The sequence below is a fragment of the Neomonachus schauinslandi genome, chromosome X (genome assembly GCF_002201575.2).
Source record: "Neomonachus schauinslandi chromosome X, ASM220157v2, whole genome shotgun sequence".
Classification (NCBI taxonomy): domain Eukaryota; kingdom Metazoa; phylum Chordata; class Mammalia; order Carnivora; family Phocidae; genus Neomonachus; species Neomonachus schauinslandi.
The window spans coordinates 90,615,691-90,623,879 of NC_058419.1; positions in this window are offsets into that span (position 1 = coordinate 90,615,691).

The following is an 8,189-nucleotide window of genomic DNA, read 5'->3' on the forward strand; positions in this document are numbered from 1 at the left end:
CATTAGAGCAGAAATAAATTAAATAGAAACTAAAAAAAAACCCACAATAGAACAGATCAGTGAAACCAGGAGCTGGTTCTTTTTATTTTTTTTTTTTTTTAAAGATTTTATTTATTTTTTTGTCAGAGAGAGCGAGCACAAGCAGGGGGAGCGGCAGGCAGAGGGAGAAGCAAGCTCTCCACCAAGCAAGGAGCCCAATGCGGGACTCGATCCCAGGATCCCGGGATCATGACCTGAGCCGAAGGCAGACGCTTAATTGACTGAGCCACCCAGGTGTCCCAGGAGCTGGTTCTTTTTAAAGATCAATAAAATTGATAAACCTCTAGCCAGACTCATGACAGAGAGAGAGAGAGAAAGAAAACACTAAATAAAATCAGAAATGGAAGAGAAATAACCAACACCACAAAAATACAAAAGATGATAAGATTATGAAAATTTATATACTAAAAAATGGGACAATCTAAGAGAAATGGATAAATTCTAAGAAACATATAACCTTCCAAAACTGAATCAGGAACAAATACAAAATTTGAATAGACCAATTACCAGCAATGAAATGGAATCAGTAATAAAAAAAACTCCCAACAAACAAAAGTCCAGAATCACATGGCTTCACAGGTGAATTCTACCAAAAATTTAAAGAAGAGTTAATACCGATTCTTCTCAAAGTACTCAAAAAAATAAATAAAAAGAAGGAAAAATTCCAAATTCATTCTACAAGGCCAGCATTACCCTGATACCAAAACCAGATAAAGACAGGCCAGTATCTCTGATGAACATAGATGCAAAAATCCTCAACAAAATACTAGCAAACCGAATTAAACAATACATTTTTAAAAATCATTCACCATAATCGAGTGGGATTCATTACAGGGATGTAAGAGTGGTTCAATATTTGCAAATCAATCAACAAGACACATCACATTAACAAGAGAAAGGATTAAAAAAAATATATGATCATTTCAACAGAGGCAGAAAAAGCATTTGACAAAGTACAATATCCATTCATGATAAAAACTCTCAAAAAAGTAGGGGTAGAGGGAACATACCTCAACATAATAAAGACCATATATGAAAAACCCACAGAGAACATTATACTCAAGAGTGAAACCCCAAGAGCTTTTCCCCTAAGATCAGGAACAAGACAGGGATGCTCACTCTCACCACTTTATTCAACATCGTACTGGAAGCCCTAGCCACAGCAATCAGACAACAAAAAGAAATACATTGGTAAGGAAGAAGTAAAACTGTCACTATTTTCCGATGACATGATATTATATGTAGAAAACCCTAAAGACCACCAAAAAGCTACTAGAACTGATAAATGAATTCAGTAAGGTCACAGGATACAAAACCAATATACAGAAATCTGTTGCATTCCTATACACTAATAATGAAGCAGCAGAAAATGAAATTAAGGAAACAATTTCATGTACAAGTGTACCAAAAACAATAAAATATGTAGGAGTAAACTTAACCAAAGAGGTGAAAGACCTGTACTCTGAAAACTATAAAACACGAATGAAAGAAATTAAAGACAACACAAAGAAATGGAAGGACATCCCATACTCATGGGTTAGAAGAACAAATATTGTTAAAATATCTATACTACCTAAAGCAATCTGCATATTTAATGCAATCCCTACCAAAATACCTACAGCACTTTTCATAGAATTAACAATCCTAGAATTTGTATGGATTCACAGAAGACCTCAAAGAGCAAAAGCAATCTTGAAAAAGAAAAGCAAGGGGCGCCTGGCTGGCTCAGTCAGTAGAGCATGTGACTCTTGATCTTGGGGTTGTACACTCCAGCCCCACATTAGATATAGAGATTACTTAAAAATAAAATCTTGGGGACACCTGGGTGGCTCAGTCAGTTAAGCATCTGCCTTCGGCTCAGGTCATGATCCCAGGGTCCTGGGATCAAGTCCCACATCGGGCTCCTTGCTCAGCAGGGAGCCTGCTTCTCCCTTTGCCTGCTGCTCCCCCTGCTTGTGCTTGCTCTCTGTCAAATAAATAAAATTGTAAAAAAAATCAAATCAAATCTTGCGGCACCTGGGTGGCTCAGTCAGTTGGGCATCCAACTCTTGATTTTGGCTTGGGTCATGATCTCAGGGTCGTGGAATCAAGCCCCACATCAGGCTCCACACTGAGGGTGAAGCCTGCTTGAGATTCTCTCTTCCTCTCCTTTTGCCCCTCCCCTGCTCATGCATGCATGCATGTGTGCTGTTTCTAAATAAAATAAAATAAAATAAAATCTTATTTAAAAAAAGAAAAGAAAAAGAAAAGCAAAAGGAAGTATCACAAAACTGGAGGTATCACAATTCCAGATTTCAAATTATATTATAAAGTGGTAGTAATTAAAACAATTTGGTACTGGCATTAAAATATCCACATAGATCAACGGACTAGAATAAAAAACCCAGAAATAAGCCCACAATTATATGGTCAATTAATCTATGACAAAGGAGGAATGGATATACAACGGGAAAAAGACAGTCTCTTCAACAAATGGTGTTGGGAAAACTGCACAGCCACATGCAGAAGAATGAAACGGAACCACTTTCTAACACCACAGAGAAAAATAAACTCAAAATGGATGAAAGACCTAAATGAGACCTGAAACCATAAAAATCCTTGAAGAGAGCACAGGCACTAATGTCTATGACATCAGCTGTAGCAACATTTTTCTAGATGTCTCCTGAGGCAAGGGAAATAAAAGCAAAAATAAGCTATTGGGACCACATCAAAATGAAAAGATTCTGCACAGCAAAGGAAATAATCAACAAAACTAAAAGGTAACCTACAGAATGGGAGAAGATATTTGCACATGACATATCTGATAAAAAGTATCCAAAATATATAAGGAACTTATACAACTCAACACCCAAAAAACAAATAATCCAACTTAAAAATGGGCAGGGGCTCAGTCAGTTAAGTGACTGACTCTTGATTTCGGCTCAGGTCACAATCTCAGGGTCATAAGATCGAGGCCCATGCTAGGCTGCATGCATAGTGGGGAGTCTGCTAGAAATATTCCATCTCTCTCTCTCTCTCTCCCCCTGCCCATCCCCCCGACTCTTTCTCTAAAATAAATAAATCTTTTTTTTTTTAAATGGGCAGAAAACATAAACAGACATTTCTCCAAAGAAGACATACAAATGCCAACCAACACATGAAAAAAAATGCTCCACATCACTTGGCATCAGGGAAATACAAATCAAAACCACAATGAGATACCACCTCATACCTGTCAGAATGGCTAAAATTAAAAAGGCAAGAAATAACAGATATTGGTGAGGATGCAGACAAGGAGGAACCCTCTCACACTGTTGGTGGGAATACAAACTGGTGCAGCCACTCTGGAAAACAGTGTGGAGGTTCCTCAAAAAGTTGAAAATAGAGCTCCCCTACAACCCAGTAATTGCACTACTGGGTATTTACCCCAAAGATATAAATGCAGTGATCCGAAGGGGTACGTGCACCCCAATGTTTATAACAGCAATGTCCACAATAGCCAAACAATGCAAAGAGGACAGATGTCCATCGACAGATGAATGGATAAAGAAGACATGGTGGGGTACACACACACACACACACACACACACACACACACACACAGGAATATTATGCAGCCATCAAAAAGAATGAAACCTTGCCATTTGCAGTGACGTGGATGAAACTAGAGGGTATTATGCTTAGTGAAATAAGTCAGTCATAGAAAGACAAATACCATATGATTTCAATCATATGTGGAATTTAAGAAACAAAACAGATGAACCTAGGGGAAGGGAAGGAAAAATAAAATAAGATGAAAACAGAGAGGGAGGCAAACCATAAGAGACTCTTAACTGTAGGCAACAAACTGAGGATTGCTGGGGGGAGGTGGGTTGGGGAAATAATAGGGTAATTGGGTGATGGGCATTAAGGAGGGCACTTGATACAATGAGCACTGGGTGTTAAATGCAACTAATGAATCACTAAATTCTACCCTTGAAACTAATAATACAGTGTATGCTACCTAAATTGAATTTAAATAAAAAAATTTTTAAAAACAGAGCAAAAAAAATTTTTAATAAAAATTAGAAATAAAATAAAATAGAGGACTACCCTATTATCCAGTAATCATACTACTGGGTATTTACCCCAAAAATATAAAAACACTAATTCAAGGGGATACATGCATCCCCATGTTTATTGCAACCTTATGTACAATAGCCAAACTATATTTATAATAGCCAAACTATGGAAGCAGCCCAAGTGTCCATCAACTAATCAATGGATAAAGAAGAGGTGGTATATATACACAACAGAATATTACTCAGCCATCAAAAAGACTGAAATCTTGCCATTTGCAACCATGTGGATGGAGGTAGAGAGTATTAAGCTCAGTGCAATAAGTCAGTCAGAGAAAGACAGATACCATATGATTTCACTCATATGTGGAATTAAGAAACAAAACAAACAAGCAAAAGGAAAAAATAAGAGAGAGAGAAACACACACACACACACACACAAACCAAGAAACAAACTCTTGATTATAGAGAACAAACTGATGGTTACCAGGGAAGGGAGGTGGGTGGGGGGATAGGTGAAATAGGTGATGGGGATTGAGGAGGGCACATGTTGTGATGAGCACTGGGTGATGTATGAAAGTGTTGAATCACTATATGGTACACCTGAAACTAATGTAACACTCTGTTAACTAATCAGAATTAAAATAAAAACTTAAAGAGAAAAAAGAATAATAAGAGTAACTTCCAAGCTAATAGAAAATGGAATAAAAAAATACTAAATCAAGCCAAAAGAAGATAATAATATAGAACAGGTGGGACAAACTAATGGCCCTTAGTAAGAAGGTAAATGTAAACCCAAATATATATTTTTTAATTCCATTAAATGCAAATAGACTAAATGCTCCAATTAAAAGGATGGTCAGACTACTTTTGAAAATTTTAGTTTCCAGACTTATGAGACACCTCTTGAGCATAGGATAGAGAAAAGTTAACCTAAAAAAAAACAAAAAGATATATTATGAGAACATTAACCAAAAGAAACCAGTGTAGTTATACTAATTTTAGAGAAAATAGACTAAGTTAAAAGCATTACAAAAGGGGTACCTGGTTGGCCCAGTTGGTGGAGCATGAGACTCTTGATCTCTGGGTTGTGAGTTTGAGCCCCCCGTTGGACGTAGAGATTACTTAAAAATCTTAAAAAATAAATAAATAAAAGCATTACTAGAGATCATTTCATCATGATAAAAAGGTTCAATTCAGAAGCACCTGGGGGCTCTGTTGGGCGTCCAACTCTTGGTTTCGGCTCAGGTCATGATCTCAGGATTGTGAGATCAAGCCCCACGTCGGGCTCCATGCACAGTGGAGAGTCTGCTTGGGATTCTCTCTCTCTCCCTCTGCTCCTCCCTACCACTCTCACACGCATTCACTCTTGCTCTCCCTTGCCTTCTCTCTAACATAAATAAATCTTTTTTTTTTTAAGGGTTCAATTCACCAGGAAGATACAGCAATTCGATATTGGTAATCATCTAATAACCTAACCTCAAAGAAAAAAATTGACACAACACCAAGGAGTAATAGACAAATCAATATAATAGTGGTCTCTTTTAACATACCTCTCTAATGATAGACAAGCAAACAAAAAATCAGTAGGAATATACAAGATTTGAACAACATCAAACACCTAGGAATAAGCCTGACAAAAGACACGCAAGACTCCTATGTAGTTTATAGTTTATAAAAACGTTACTGAAAAACTTGAAAGAAGATCTAAATAAAAGGAGAAACAGATGATAGCCGTGGATGAGACAATGCAATATTGTAAAGACGTCAGTTCTCCCCAAACTGGTCTATAGATTCAGTGCAATCGAATTCAACATTCCAACAAGATAGTTTCTGAGTTTTGTTTTGTGGAACTCAACAAACGGATTATAAAGTTTACATGGAAATCCCAAGGACCTAGAATAGTCAAGGCAATATTGAAAGAGAAGAATGAGGTGTAAGAACTTCTTGAACAGCGTTGAAGACTTACCATAAAGCTACAGTAGGTAAATTAGTATGGTATTGGCACAAAGACAGATATATAAACCAGTGAAGTAAAACAGAAATCCCAGAAACAATCCCAGCATATTTGGACATTGGCAGAGCTGTGGGCAGTGGGGAAAAGGACAGTCTTTTTGATAAATAACATGAGGAATATTAGATAACCACATAAAAAAATAAATAAGTCTTCATTTCTACATGACCTCATACACACAAATCCACTCTGGTCAGAATATAGATCTAAATGTGACAAGGAAAATAATAAAGCTTCTACAAAACAGCCTCCTAGAATATCTTCATAACGTAGAGTAGGAAAAGAGGTCTTAAACAGGACACAAGGATTACAAACCATAAAGAAAGAGACTGATAAATTAGACGGTTAAATTTAGGATAAGAATGAATTAAGACTACTTATCAAAAGACCTGATTACAGCTGAAAAGGCAAGCCACAGAATGGGAGAAAATATTACAAAACAGATGTGTCAAGGGGCAGTTTCCTGTAAACCAGTAAGACAGACAAACCAAAGGAAAAATGTACGAGACTGGAACAGTGACTTCACAAAAGTGAATATCCAACTAGCCAATAAACACATGAAAATATTCTCAACCTCATTAGTCATCAGAGAAATGTACGTTAAAATGTCAGGATACCAGGGGTGCCTGGGTGGCTCAGTTGGTGAAGCGTGTGCCTTCGGCTCAGGTCATGATCCCAAGGTGCTGGGATTAAGCCCTACATGGGGCTCTCTGCTCAGCGGGAAGCCTGCTTCTCCCTCTCCCACTCCCCCACACCCTGCTCATTCTGTCTGACTCTCTCTCAAATGAATAAATAAAATCTTTAAAAAAAAAAATGTCAGGATACCAAGATCCACTCAATTGATGGTGTAAGACCATAGTAAGTGCTGATAAAGACGTGGAACAATGGGGACTTCATACACCAAGAAAGGGAATGTAGGTTGGCAAACAGTCCAGCATTATCACCTAAATTTGAAGATATGACCCAGTTACTCCACTTCGAGGTGTAGATCCAACTGAAATGCAGGCACTTACACACCGAGACATGTACAAGACTATTTTAATAATAGCAGCATTATTCCTAAGATTCCCCAAAGCGGACATAATCCCAATGTCCATGCGCAGAATAAATCAATTGTAGTATATTCATACAATAAACTACCATAGAGCAAGTATGATGGGCAAGCTATAGCCACAGAGAACACGGATAAATCGCACAAAAATAATGTGTCGTAAAAGAAGCCAGATACAAAGGAATGCAGGATGCTTCCGTGTCTATAAACTTCCAAAACAAGCAAAACCGTCGTGTTCAAAGCTGCAGGCTATAAAGAAAAGCTGGGAAGTCATTACTGTAAAAGGCAGGAGGGGGCTTACCTCTGGAGCGGAGGGGAGAGGAAGAGGGAGAGGGAGAAAGCCTGGGGGAAGCTCTGGGGAGATGGAGGGTTTAGATCTGGGTGGTGAGGGCAGGAGTACTCGCTTTGTGGTAAACTGTGGAGCTGCCCATCTTTTCTGTGCATTTTATCAACAGGAGGAGACCTCTCACCTTTGGGGATGGGGCCAGCTACTCAGTTACTGTCTCTCGGCTCCAAACCCACCCTTCTATACTCTCTGCTTTGTGATCTAGGGCTCGGGGCTCAGCAAACACTTGTTTTGCCAGCTGGTCCTCGGTAAGCTCTGCCAATAGGGGGCACTAGAGGCAGACGGTTAGGCCCGAGGAGGCAAAGGAACGTGCTCGGGCCTGTTCCCAGCTCCTGTGAGAAACGATCCAGCAGCGCTTCTTCCGGTGGACAGCAGCGCTTCTTTCTTGCAGTGGCAGCCCAATCCAGTTTGGGGTTTCTCCAACACTTGCAGAACCAGGGTCATCATGCCCCCTCCCTTTGGCAGTCCGGTGGCGCCCCCCCGAGAGGTCTAAGTTTCATCCTCATGGGTCCCTCCTCCAAGTTTCTAAATTTTAATGATTCCATCATCTTCCCTTTGCTCCTTTAGCTCAAGGGGTAGGAGCTGCTTCCTGTAGTTGCTACCAATTAGATGTACTAGTGTTCATTTTTTTTTTTTTTAAAGATTTTAGAGTGTGTGCATGTGCACACACATTCACACATGAGCAGAGGGTGAGGGAGGCAG